Genomic DNA, 14,555 nt, shown 5'->3' with positions numbered 1-14,555 from the left:
CAAGAGAGTCAGAGAGGGGAGGTGGGGCTGGGGGCACAGTTCTCTGTCTGAAAGAAAGACAACAACACTAAAGGCAAGTTATGAACAGAGCAAAATGGCAAAGTCTGACAAATAGAGAAAAGCTCAGAATAGAACTAATAAAGGGATTTGAGTGCAAAGCTGTGTGGAGTCCTCAATTTCAAACAAGATAAGGACACACTGTTCATTGCCTGAGTCTCTGATGGTCTGTCTGAGCCCTCCGCTCAGGCCTGACCAGGGTTATGCTAGTAACTGCAACAATAAAATACACGAGTGCTTTTGAAAGTTTCATTCTTTCTTTAAAACATAGTAAGTAAATGTTAATAATTACATTTGTTATATTTATCCTTTATACAAATATATATATATACACAATTTTCTTTGGATGTCATAGAGGTAATCCAGGCCTTACAGTTTTTCTTATTGTTGCAAAAGGTAACCACCAGTTCCATTCCTTCCATCTCAGAACCACTGATCAGCCAAGTAGGGTCTGCAGTACTCACAAACAACTCAAGGTGGCACTCTTGTTATACTCAAAAACACCAGGCTTCTCTATTGTCAGGCCACGCCTCACAGGCTTTTTTCCTCAGATTTCAAGATAACTCAATGACTCAGCAATGGGAAAGAGCAACCATAAAATTTGGACAAAGGGACACTGCCTACATGCCCAATGTACCCAAGCTTGCCATCACCACCAACATAAAAAATCACTTTTTGGAGTGTCCTTTCTTGGGACTCCCATCTCTTTGGTAGGACTGAGCATGCTCTAAGCAAATAACCACTTAGGCAGTCCCATAAAACCCCCAGTGAAGAGGGAAACCAGTAGGCTAATAGAAAAGGAGGATACCATGCTGGTTGAAGGTTGGCTGGCCATTTTGTCATGTTTCTCTCTGCAACAAAAGAGAGGCCACCTTCTCATTATCCTAGGTTTTCTTTCTTTTTGAGACTTCAGGCTTGTATTTTGGAATTGTAAGCCACTATAGCCCAAGGGTGCAGCCTGCGTGCCTGCCTGCATGTTTATGCACACAGGGTGTGACTCACCCTGACCCCAGTCCTGGCGGAACAGAGTCTGCCTGTGCCTGCCTGGCAAACCCCTCCGCTAATCCTGCTGGTGGTCAAGACCATACCCTGTCATTAGGCCGTGTACTTGACCACAGAGCTCAAAACATTTTAATGGCATGGGCTTGTTTAATCCTTGTCATATTTCGTAACAGAAGTTTGAGATGCCTTTATTTTTCACATTTCTGCTTTGCATTTGGGAAATAGAACCAGATATGTTCGCAAGGTCACCCAATGATTTAGAATTCGAATCATGGACACTTGACCTTCAATCAGGAATGCTGACTTTTCTAAATCTCTAAGACGAAACCCTCCCTCTCCTCCTGGTCCTCATCCCCACCACCACTAATCCTTTCCTTGTTCACAGGCATTTATTTGGTTCTTTTTTAGAATATACACATTCACATAAAATACATAGATCCATATCTGTGTTTCTGCAGTTTTAAGCAATGTGCCCGTGATGGTGTGTTTCTGGTATAACCCAAAAGCAGAAGCATCATCTACCTTTTACATTAGAACTTGACTTTTAAAACATGCACACAGTCTCCCTCTTGGAGATACACAATTCAAGATGGCAGATGAGAAACCATGAGAAATCCTGTAGAAAATAAAGTTTAACTCCACTTAACCACATATTTTCCAAACTTGCTTGAACACAGATGACTTTTTTCCACAGTACTCCCCCATTAATATCGTTGGAACAGTATTCCCTGCAATACCCTTTTGGAAATGCTGAATAAAATTATAATCTTTTTGTAACATAGGATTGGGTGTGTAGGCAATGACCCCCAATCATAGTCCACCTTGCTATGCTGAGGAATTCCAGAGTTCACAGAATTCATCTTCTTAGAGTTAGCTTGATTTTTGTGGTCTCCCAGGGCATCCTAATGGTTGACAAAAGCCAAGTCCCATGGCAGTTTTCCAAACCTGAGATTGTGGAGCAGAGAGTAGATTAAATAGGACTGTCTCCTACTTCTGATGGGCCCATCCCACCCCTTCCAAAGCACACAGGCATCTCCACCCAAGGCCACCCTGACCCCCTCCCGCTGTTCCACCATTGGCATCAGTGGGGACCTCCAACTCCCAGCCCCTTGGAAGTGTCCTTCAGCCACCTTCAGTCCTTTGAAAGACAAGATTTGACTACTGGGATATTCCTAAAAGACTGCTCAGTTCTTCATCTCTCTCCAAACCAAAGGCATAACCTTAGGGCAGTAACTCTTTTTTCTACAATGATAACTCTCTCCCAGGAACACAGCCTTCGTCCCTTTTATTTATCCAAAAGAGTGAGCAGCTTTGCACCACAGATAAAGTTTCCACACGGCCCCGATATTCATTCCCAGACTCAGGAGCTAGGAAGAGGCATGAGCTTAGTTTGAAGTCTTTTGAGGGCCAAAGACCTGAGAGCAAAAATATGAGGCAGGAATTTGTTGTTGAGAGTTAACTGCATCTGTTAGTTTCCAAACTCTGTAACAGTTTCCTGGGTCATCTCAGAAAAGCGTATTGACTTAGAAGGAATAAAACTGCTGGGCTGGGGTGATGGTCTCACGCTAGGCGATTCTCTCTGGCTTCTTCATGAGCTTTGGGACCATCAATAAGACTTGTCTTCATTTTGTGGCTCTTGGAGAGCTTCATATCAGGATAGGAATCTTAGCTCTTCTTTAAACAATTACAAGTGCTAAGCTGGAAAGGGCAAAGGGACAAGAGAGAATCAGCCCTTTTCTGGTAGAAATTTAATTCCCGTTGATCAAATATTTTCTTTTAAGAATCAACAAATCCCCCAAACTCTCCCCACCGCCCCCCTGCAAAAAAACCGCCATATCATTTATAGGACTAGGATATCTACATCTCAGACAATCCTACCCAAATGCTTCTTTCTTCCTGAAGCTCGAGATCCAAAGCAGATGAAAGAGACTTCCATATGAAGATTTTAAGGAGTGAGAACCTAGCTAACTTGAATGACTTGAGTCCTGTCCTGCCAAGATATGGAGAAAGAAATTCATCTTTTAAAATTTGACTTGGGCCTGCCTCTTCCCGGAAGCCCTCCCTGACTACCACCCCACACAGCTCAGTCTGACATAGGTGTGCTCTTCCCTGAGCCCTTAACACCAGGGACAGATCTCCATTCACCAGTGCACGTAGCACAAAGGATTATGATGATCTGCTCCTTGGCACAAGGCCAGGGGCTCATTCACTTTTGTGGGTCTAGCAATTAATGGTTTACTGAACTAAACTGAGCCTTCCAGGCCCAGGATTTTGGAGATTCAAGGATGGCAGATGACAGATGATGCCTGTAGAGTTCATCAAGGCAGCTCGTAGCCCTCCCTACTCAACCTGCACCTGATGGTTGACATGGCTCCTTCCCCCACTTGGTCAGTCGGTAAAGAGCCATTCACTCTCACTCTGGAGGGATAACCATGAGGACGGAGTGTGTTCTGCTCTCACCATCCTCACAACAGTTTATTTGAAACATCTTTGGCTGAGCTATATGGACTCTCAGGAATCTTCATGAAAGTTGGGGATCACCGCCCTTGTTGTTATTGTCACATGGTTATTGTACTATAGCTACTATTTACAGAATGCACATTATTTGCTAGACATCGTGCTAGGAGTTTCACGTATTTAACTGTTCTTAATCTTTACAATACCTCTTAAAGTTACCTCTTTCCCCAATTTTACAGATAAGGAAGCTGAGACCTTGAAAGCGTTAGTACCTGTTCGACATCACACAGCAGCCAGAACTGGAAATCTCTCACCTCAAAAATCAAAGTCCATGTATCTTCTGCTACCAGACTCCACTGCTTCGCTATTGTAGAAGGCACATTAGATGCGAAATTGAAAGACAAGAGAAAGAGGTGATGGAGGAGCGAGAGGAAGGGAAGAATGGACTGAATAATGTGTGTAAAATACACTTTCAAAGGAATTAATAAGGACAGAACTTTTAATTTGAGTGATGTTGGCAAAAGTCATACAAATAAATCTTATTATAAAAGACAAAATATTGGTCTTAAAAATAAGAAATTGCCTGTATTATCTGTTGCTGTGTAGCAAATTATCCCAACACTTAGCAGCTTAAAACAACAAATATTTATAATCTCACACAGTTTCTGAGTGGCAGGAATTTAGGAATAGCTTAGCTGGTGGTCCTGGCTCAGAGTTTCTCATGAGGCTGTACCAGCCAGGACTGTGGTCATCTGCAGGCTGGACGGTGGCTGAAGACCCGCTTCCAGACTCACTCCCATGTTGGTAGGAGGCTTTAGTCCCTGTCACACTGGCCTTTCCATTGGGTTGCTCATGACTTGGCAGATGGCTTTCTCCAAAGTGAATTGTTCAAGAAAGTGTGACTAAGACAGAAGCCAGAATGGTTTTTTTCACTTAATCTTGGACGTGACACATCACCACTTCTGCCATATTCTGTGATCAACGGAATGCGGGAAAAGATAACACCAGGGTATAAATACGAGGAGGCAAAGATCACTGGGGGTCCTCCTGTAGGCTAGCTACTTCTCTGTCTAAGGTAAAACATTACAGGAAATTGAATTGCCTGTGAATCTGGAGCCTAATGCTGAGAATCTGGCTCATGAAGTTCAAATGTTCAGTAGACAAAAAGCCACAATAATGGGCTGTGTCAGCAGACCTTTCAGTTTAGCATTATCCACAGATAAGGAGAGAACCAGAATAGTAACTATTTGTATGCATAGATGGTGAGATGGGAACCACACATAGTCATGGTGGAAGTTGTGGAGGAATAAGTGATGAGCTGGAGCCCACTCGGACTATCTCAAGAGAGATGATTGTGTGTATCTCTTCAACTCCATCTTCAATGGAATTGAAACCAACCACAGAGCGTGTATTGCATCAGGCAAACCAGCCAATGCTACAAAACAGAGATTTTTTTGTTTTCAGGAGAGCCACTGGTTAAACATTTACCAGCACACCGCTAGGAAAAACCTATTTTCATCTTGATCAGGACTGACTGGTGTACACGCAATCATAGATAAAGGTCTGAGTTTTGTTCCAGTGAGCTCTTGGGCTTAATCATAAGAGGATAACTGCCTAAATGTGACAACCCACATTAAACAGACTAATTCCCTCAATGTTGCATTGGTGGCTGGCAACACTGTCTCCTTACGTATTTAATTCAAGCCTTGCAAAGGGTACATTCCTGATTTAGCAAATAGTTTTAAGCTGTGGTTACATATTATCATCCAAACACATACCAAGCACCATGATAGGTACTTGTGACCAAAGAAAGTTAATAATTTATGGCAATACGTGGAGAGAAGGACAATGTTTCTAACTTCAACATCTTGCCAAAAATAGAGTTTGTAATTGAATTGGATTCCAATCTTGGGAGAAGTTAGTGATTTGTTTTTGTTTGCAAAAATATAAGGTGGAAACATCTCTTAACAGTTAAGAAACTTCTTAATAGTTTCAGAAACTGTTGCATAGAACTCATCAGTTCAGTTAGTTCAACTGACAAACATTTATCGGTTATCAACTGTGGACCAATCCCCAGGTGCAGGGATACTAAATTCCAATAAGACATAGACCCTCTCCTCTGGGAGCTTAGTCAGAATCAAGGACATTCGTCAAAGATGTAGGTGCTGCTCTCGAAGTATGCTTTGTCCAATATTTCTCTAAGCCTAGTTAAAAGTCACAATTTTTTAGCTTAGTGGCTAAGAGTACAGCCTCTAGGATCAGAGAGTCTTGTTCAATACCTAGTTCTAGTATATACCAGCTGTGTGACCATGAGCAAGTTGTTTAACCTCTTTAAGGGAAGTTATCATAGCCCCTGTTTCTAACTTGTCATGAGGATTAAATAAGATAAGGCATCCAAAATCCTTTGTGCAATGCCTAACAGATAATGAGCTCTCAATAAAAAGTAGCACTTACTACTCAATTTCTTCCCCTCACACCCCAGGATACAGGAAAGCACAGCCACTTTCTGAGCTGTCTCTACATCTCCAGTCTCTACCATGAAGCCATTTCCCAACACAGTACATTCCAGAGAACCAGATCATTTCATTCTCTGCCGGCCTCCAAACATCCATGGTAATCAGCGACATCAACCTAAAGGGAAAAACTACAAAAGCAGTATTAAAAGGGTGGGGTTGAGATATATCCAAGATACACTTTAAAGGCCAATGAGAGAGTACCGCTCTTCTAGATCCTGTTGTCCATTCACATACCCTTGTGTTATTGTTTACTCTCCGAGGGGGTCACATGCTTTGACTATTGCAAATCTCTGGACTTCCCTGGGAGGGGCTGATGGCTCTGTACAACTGCGGAGTCCCTATATCATCAATTACCCAACAGCCATTCTCCAAGGACGTTGTGTAGACATTCTGGGAAATGCCATCTATGAAGCTCAAGGACAGATTCCCAGCTGTTGCAAGAATGCAGTGAGTGAGCTTTGCTTTTACTGGCTCTGGCTGTCCATGGAACATGCCTGGTGCTCTTCCCACAGTGAAGAGACAGATGTTTTCTTTGGGCTGTTTTCCCTTAGCAGAGAAAACCCTGCACCGCCCTCCGTTAGGGTGTGGTGCCTTCGGGAATCACCTGGAAATTCACAGCTATTTATACCAGCTGCAGTAACCCATGCACAGATCCAGTGCCAGGATTCTCAGGCTCATTGCTCGGCATCCTGATTCACCTCCTAACACCAGTGCAGTTTGATCAGCGTATTAGAACATGGTGCTGCCGCAGAAGAGATCCTACTTCAGTTTCTTAACCATGTTTTATATTCAAAAGCCCTTAAAAAGAGATAAACAGCTCTTAAAATGAAAGCAAGCCAATAAGACATTTTAAAGAGGGTGAAGGGTACAAGATCAAAGAATCACAACTAACTGATAAAGATTTTTTGAAAAGAAACTTCCATAAGAGTTCATCATTGATCAAATCTTTGCTATGTTCTAGGTAACTTACTAAGTGCCTTACATAGATTTTCTCATCAAATCCTCTCAAAAACTCTCTGACAGGGTTCCATTTTATCAGTTATTCTTTTATTCAGTTTATCCCCAATCAAACTGAGAAAATGCTGAGGCTTAGTAGTAACCCTACTTGCCTAACCAGCAAGGTCACATGGTAAGTTTTTGGTCCTCCATTTCTCAAAAAATAAACTTTATCCGGGTAAAGTCAAGTGTTAAAAATCCTGAAGAGGAAAAGAAAAAACATAATTTCGACAGTTCTTGGCTTGCCTTTGTAATAGAAGGGTGTTACAGGGCGGTTGAAAGAAGATGATCTCAGTGCCTTTAGGTGTTTGCTGGTTGTGCCACCTTCCTTCACAAGCAACTATTCTTGAAGCACACACTGATGTAATCAACCAATTTGAAAGTAAACGTACGGTCTGAGTGGTTTTACAGTGGTTCCTAGTCTCACCTCTCAGGCTAGCACAATCTTCTGCTGGAACGGAGGAGGGACAGGAGTTCTAACCAAAGCAGAATAGAAAAGCTCAGTAACCTTCCATTCCTCCTAAATTGACTTAGGCCACCCTCATGGTGTGGCCTTGTTTCCTTTTTTGAGGTATAGACACGCTTACTTCCCAGCAATCAGAGCCCTTGCAGTCCTGCTGGTTCTAAAATAGAGCATCACATTATCATCACCGGTTACATTCCCATACGCCCCCACTCAACCTAAACCCTCTACACTTGTGTTCATCTGCTGATGATCACTTACTGGGTTTAAGAGTTAAGCATCCTTGCGTTTACATACTGCATAGGCAAGTTAAAATGACAATAGAGAACAAAGAAGTGTCACAGGAAAGAATCTGCCTTCTCTTTCCTCGGAAGATAGAAACACACTGTTGAAAGAGATTCCGCGGTTAATGAACTTGGAAATTAAAAAAAAAAAATCCTAAATGCTACTTAGAAAATGCAGCATTTAAACTCCATAGCCAGTGAGACGCAGCCTGTAGGGGTTCAGTGTTGACAGCAAGCAGGGCTGGGTTTCAGTTCTAGATGTGCCACCAACTGCAAGGGCAGCATTGGAGAAGTTACATAACAGTCCTGACCTTCTACTTCACAGAGTTGTAGAGAAGAATAAAGGCACGTGGAACACCTTTGATGAATAAATGTTGCATTTCGCTTTCATTATTATAATTGTTAATTGTAGTTTGAAATATCATGGCTTCCCTTGACAGGTGTCCTCATAGCTCTCTCCCAATTGATGCCTCACTTTCTATTTCTCTAAATAGAAACACTCAGACAAGAGCCATCTCATCTTTCCAACTGTCCCCTCCTGGTCTCCCTAACACCAACCTTGTTGCCTCGGGCCCATTCTCTGACCAGTAATTAGAATGGGTCTTCCAAGGCCTACAGCGGCTCACGCTTCTCTCCTGCTTGAATCCACCAGTGACTCCCCTTCACTCTTAGTGTAAAATACATGCTCCTTCTCTTGACCTACAAGGGTCCCCAGGAACTTGCCCGGCTCTCACCCCTTCTCCTCCTGCTTTCTCCCTCTTATTTATCACGTCCCAGTTCTGCTAACCTTCGGATGTTCCTTGCGCATACCAGCTTCCTGGACATACATGCTTGCTCTTTTCCCAGATCTTTGCATGAGCCGCTTTTTCTCATCAGTTATTACCTATCTAAAACATATCCTCCATTTCTCTGTCTTCCTGTACTGATTTATTCTTAAAACTCTTCTCACCATATGAAACTACATTATTTCTTCATCTGTTTACTTTTTATTGTCTCCCTGACAATTACGCTATAAAAATGTTTTCCAAGTGTCTACAGTAATGGCTTCTCTATGCAGGTACTCCATAAATATTTATTGAAATAGATGGATAGATGGATGATTCCAAAGCCTAGTTGTGTGTGTGTGTGTGTGTGTTCATTTATTTATTATTCTGGAAAATTGACACCTTAGCCCTACAACATTAGGGTGGCTAACTGAGAACTGACGCCATGGGTTTCTCAACACAGAGACTTGTAAACTTATATTGACTGACCAGCTGCAGAGAAAGTAAGCATTTCTTTTCATCTGGAGTTAAGTATCAGAAACAATTAGAATTAGGGAGTATCTGTAATAGAGGCAAGTAAAGCCAGAAATAAAAAGATAGAATTTCTGAATGGAACAAACTAGAACCAGAGCTAGGGGTCTAAAGGGACCAGAGAAGCAGTCCTTAACCTAGATAAGAAGACGACAGTCTCTGTTGGAGAAGAGATTTCACTTTCCACCATGGTCCAAACCATGAATTCCCTATCTTGCTCCTCTGCCCACTCTCACGCTGCTTCTCCTTCTGTATTTCCCAGCTTAGTTAATATTCTAATCATATGCCCACTCACCCATGCCTACAGCCTGGGTGTCCCCTTAAGATTCCTTCCTGAACTTCACAGTGTTTCTTAGATTCAACTAATCTTGAAGTTAAGTCAATCCGATTTACCTTCTCCATTGTCTTGGTTTACAAGCGCCCGTCCTCTAATCCACCCTCCACATTGCTTCTCAAGGGATCTTTCTAAATAGCAAATCTGATTATACCATTCCCACGCTTAAAGCCACTGTAACGGAGTTCACATTCCATATGGTTTTTAAGGGCCTCCTGCATATCTTTTGAGCTTCAATATCTGCTCCACTCTCTCACTCCTACCACCCTGAATCACACACACACATGTAATCTCTCTCCTCTCTCTCTCATTCTCTGTCTCAAATGTTCTTATTGCCTGGCCTTACCTAATTACTTGCATTCCCTAAACACTTCTTGGTCTTTCTAATCATTCCTTTGCCATTCTGTTCCCTCCATTCATCTTACAGGACTCAGTTCAAATATCTCTACCTTCAGAGAAACTGAAACTCCCTGATCTATAAGCAGACTTGATAGTCTCTGTCTGCATTTCTGTCATAAAGTCTATCACATAATATGGTAACTATATGTTTACATGTCTGTCTTCCTGCTACATCATGGTCCTTGAGGACAGTGCCCATGTTTTATCTTCACAGTCCCCAGAACCTAGTAAGTACTCAATATTTCTTAAATGATATAGACAAAGATAAGATAAAGATCCATTCTTGATTCATGCCTCCTACAATTGCCAGAGAAAGCAATCATCTTCCTTCATGCATAGGTAACTTGAGCATAAGGCTGTTTCCAAAATCACTATCCCTATTCCACACATGTATCTTGGCCATCAAATTAAAAAGATTGTCATTGGAATGAATCACAGTCAACCCACTACTATATATTTAATGTTCAGGCCATTGTGGGTACATAAGCCTCTTAGAAGAGTTAGGATTTTCAGATAAAAGAAATTAAGGTCTTTTTATGTTATGTTCCCAGGGACATAGATGACCATCCCAATCTACATAGCAATGACTGATATCTGTTGGATGTTTTAACATTAATGCAGTCCAGAACCCCATGGAAGGGATGACTTTTCTTCTTTCTCAGGTGATAAAGGTTTAGGACATTCTCTCCCACACATGCCTGCAGAGCACTATGCTGAAGGAGTCCTACGTCTCATTGGGTCACCCTCTGGAGCAAGGTAACACCCCTCTTCTGCGTGTCCAGCAGTTTTATCAAACATTTATTCTGCATCCATTCAGATGACCATATGTTTTTTATTCTTTATTCTGTTAACACGGTAAGTTATTTGATTATCAAATGTTAAAACAAATTTGTATTCCTGGATGCAAATGTACACGTTACCCTTTCGCACCACTGGATTTGATTTGCTAGTGTTTTGTTTAAATTTTTTACATCTGTTTGCAAAAGAGATTGGCCTATAATTTTCCCTTTTTGTGATAGTCTTAGTCAAGTTTTGGTATCATGGTTTCATAAAACAAAAGCTTATAAATCATCTGAGTTTTTTTTTAATCTAAAGTATTTTCCTCTTGTATTTTTCTGGAAGAGACTGTATAGAATTGGAGTTAACCTTTCTTTAGACATTTGGTGCTGATCTCCAGCAAAACAATCTAGAATTGAAGATTTCTTTTTACAGAGTTTTAAAATTACAAATTCAAATTCCTAAATAGTTATAGGGCTATTCAAATTATCTCCTTCATATTTTGTGGTAGTTTGTGCCTTTTGAGGAACTGCTGCAATTCACATAAGTTGTCCAATTTGTGTGTAGAGTTATTTGTAGAATCCTATGATCCTTTTTGTTTGTTTAGTTAGTTGGTTGGTTTTGGTTTTTTGGTGAGGAAGATTGGCCCTGAGCTAACATCTCTTGCCAATCTTCCTCTTCTTTTTTTTTGCTTGAGAAGATATCTGCAGAGTCTGCAATGTTTTCTCTCATTTAAATCTCTGGCATCATAATTGGTGGTGTTTAAATCAGTCTTTTTTTCTCTGTAAGTTTTGACAGAGATTTGTCAATTTTATTGATCTTTCCAAAGAACCAGAATTTTGTTTCATTTATTTTTACCTATTTTTGGACTGTATTGTTTAAACCACGCTGCTGATCTCATTACATAAGGTCTGCTGGTGACAAATTCTCTTAATTTTCCCTCATGTGAAAATGTCTTGCTTTTCCTTTCATTCCTGAAGGATATTTTCACTGGATATCAAATTGTGGGTGTACAGCCCTTTTTTTTCAGCATATGAAAATTATTCCACCATTTCTTTTCTGGCCTTCATGGTTTCCAATAAGAAATTATAGTTAAGGTGTTATATCTTCCCTCCTGCTTTCAAGATTTTTGTCTTTAGTTTTCTGGAGTTTGATGGCTATGCGTCTTGGCATAGATTTCTTCAGTGTGGATGTCTTTGGGTAGTAGACTGGATTTGGTCCAGAGGACATAGCTTGCCAACCCCTGCCTAGATGATTGATGCTACATGAAAATTCAGGCCCACTATTGCCAGATTTTCTGATTTTACAAGAGAAACTAGATATATGGAATTTTTTTATTTGAAGTCGCCTGATTTTTTAAATCTCTCAATAAATTCCAATTTTTTTCACCAAAGCACCAGATAAAAAAATGAAAACTAAAAGAAAAACAACCTTCTAGGCCCCATGGACCATGGCACATATTTATTAGATCTTAAGTGTGGTTCTCTTTAAAATGGTATGGCACCCTTCTTTGTTTCATTTAATGTTCTTTGCCTTGGCTTTAACTTTGTCTGACACTAAGATGAGGATTCATATTTTCTTTTCATTTATATTTGGCATACCTTTTCCCATTCTTTATGTTCAACCTCTGTGAGTCACTTTGTTTTAAACATATCTTTTCTCACCTTATAGTTAGTCTTTGCTTTGTAATCAGTTGTATTTTTAAAACTATGATATTTAGCCCAGTTACAGTTATTGACATGCTAGATATGATTAATCTTAATTTGCTTCCTCTGTGACAAATGTCTGGCCTTTTTCACACGTGGTTTCCGAAGACAAAGACATAGAGGCACATGCCAGCAAAGATTTAGAATAAGCATGTAGTCAAGATGACTATGTTGATAGGGTTTCATATGTTTATTACTCCCTGGGATGTGTAACTTCTGGTATACTGAATATTTAAAAGATCATTCTCACTTATTTACAGTTACATCATAGATTCCCTTGAAAGAAAACCACTGAAGAAGAAAATAATTATGCTTCCCTTCCTCTCTTCTTTTTCCAGTGCTCAAAGGAGCATAAAGCCGGCTACGGTGCTGGGTTTTTATGTTTCCCATACACCAGCTGGCACCCCCACATTCCTCACTTCTGGCTGTTAAGCAGCTGGCCCTAATTTCAAGAAGTGGAGAGCTCAGGCATGTGACATCAGGGACTCACTCTGCTGCCCAAAGTGATTGGAAAAACCTGCTCTGGTTTTACAGTCCCGCAACTCAAGCTTCCAAGAGGCAGAAAGGAATCATGAGAAAATTCCCACCTTACTTCAGACCTTCTCCCTCTTGGTCCTAAATAGGGAAGCTTAATAAGGGAGAGCTGTGTCATCCCCCAGTCCACCAGCCCTTCTGCTATGGCACCGACCCTGAATTCACGTCTTTCCTTCCTGTGCTTTCCAAGTCCCACATTTACACTGAGAGGGGCAGGAATAAAGGGGGAGGGGCTGCCAGGAAATATTGAGAAGGAATAGAAGAGCAGAGCATCTCTTTGGCAGGTTGTTGATGGCATAATGTACTCTCCAGCTGAACCTCCAGGCACCTGGAATGGAAAGAAACATCACCTCTCCTTCCACTGAAACTGAATGGCTCAGAAGGATCAGGTCACCCTGATTCCAGCCAACCTGAGCTGGCAAGAACCCGAGGCAGTGTTTTCTCAGCTTTGAAGGTCAACTGCCTTTGTACCACGCAGCCCAGCGAGGCAGCGAGCCCAGTTAGTTGATTCTCCATTAAGTCTCCTATTAGCTTCCATGAGAATCTTCACACCAACAAGAAGCCAGTGATTCAGGTTTTAGTTGTCCAAAAGCCCTTCCCTGAGTCCTCAGAAGCGTGTTTTGATGAGCAGAATGTGGGATTGGAAGTCAGACAGACTTGGATTTGAATATTGTCTCTGTCACTGAGGAGCTATGTGACCTTGAACAGTACTCTTAAGAACAAAGTGAGATACACATAGAGTATCTGCTATACCATTGTATTAGTAGGGTTCTCCAGAGAAACAGAACCAATAGGATGAGTATATATATGACAGAGAGGTTGCTTTATTTTAAGGAATTGGCTCATGTACTTTGCAAGTCCAAAATCTGATGGGGGAGGACCGCAGGCTGGAGACTCAGGAAAGAGTTGCAGTTCAAGTCCAAAGGCAGTCTGCTGGTGAACCAGGAGGAGCCAATGTTGCAGATGAGGTCCAAAGGCAGTCTGCTGGCAGAATCCCCTCTTTCTCCAGAGAGGTCATCCTTTTGTTCTCTTCCTGCCTTCAGCTGATTGGAGGGCACATTATGGAAGGCAATCTGCCTATCTAAATGTAAACTCACCTCAAAACACCCTCACAGAAACATCCAGAATAATATTTAATCGAACATCTTGGAACTATAGTCTAGCCAAGTGGATACATAAAATTAACCCTCACAACCACTGACACACACTAGAGATCCAAGCAACGTAGTTCCCTCTTTCATTTCCCTGATCCTTGAACCACTGACTCCTATTTCTCCCAACTATCATCCTTTTTTTCCCATCGGGGACCCTTTGGTCACTGAAAGTCTCTGGTACTGCCGAATGAGAGTCGTCTCCCAGAATGCTTGCTCATGGAATCTTCTGCAGGTATTTCCCACTGCTGTCTGCTGCTCCCTCCGTAATCCTCTGTCCTTCACCATACTCTTCTCCTCCTGCCTCTGCTGCCTAGGCACTCAGCAAACAATTACTCACACTCAAAGCCACCTGTCTCACGTTACGTGCAGTCCCTCCCTCCAGGACATTTACCCCTTCAGAGGAAATTAGGGTGAGTACAAATAAGAATAATCATGAGCATGAAATGGCAAAGATTTAACTTAACATCTTCTTGACAATCACCCATTTATAATATTTCTGAGTTCCACTTCTTTTACATGTGGCTTCCTGGTCTTTATTATTGAGAAAACTCAACAAATGGCATCCCGTGTCCTGGTTCCTT

At 41.5% G+C, this 14,555-nt stretch overlaps 1 long non-coding RNA gene across 3 annotated transcripts in view; it reads right to left on the bottom strand.

Moving 5' to 3' along the window:
* Positions 1 to 292: 292 nt before the first annotated feature.
* Positions 293 to 14,555, bottom strand: part of LOC106835361 (uncharacterized) — a 112,547-nt gene continuing 98,284 nt past the window's right edge. Inside the window, exons 3-5 of one of the 3 annotated variants that reach the window (XR_011493910.1) lie at positions 3,789 to 3,880; positions 2,938 to 3,049; positions 293 to 2,757 (exon numbers count right to left, since the gene is read on the bottom strand). This is a non-coding gene — a long non-coding RNA (uncharacterized lncRNA). Of the gene's footprint in view, positions 2,758 to 2,937; positions 3,881 to 14,555 lie in introns of all 3 variants that reach the window. The other 2 variants (XR_011493909.1, XR_001399095.3) reach the window with 2 other exon arrangements.

Source organism: Equus asinus, chromosome 13 (assembly GCF_041296235.1).
Source record: "Equus asinus isolate D_3611 breed Donkey chromosome 13, EquAss-T2T_v2, whole genome shotgun sequence".
Classification (NCBI taxonomy): Eukaryota; Metazoa; Chordata; class Mammalia; order Perissodactyla; family Equidae; genus Equus; species Equus asinus.
Note: the sequence above shows the minus strand (reverse complement) of the source record. Positions and strands in the feature narration are given on the sequence as shown.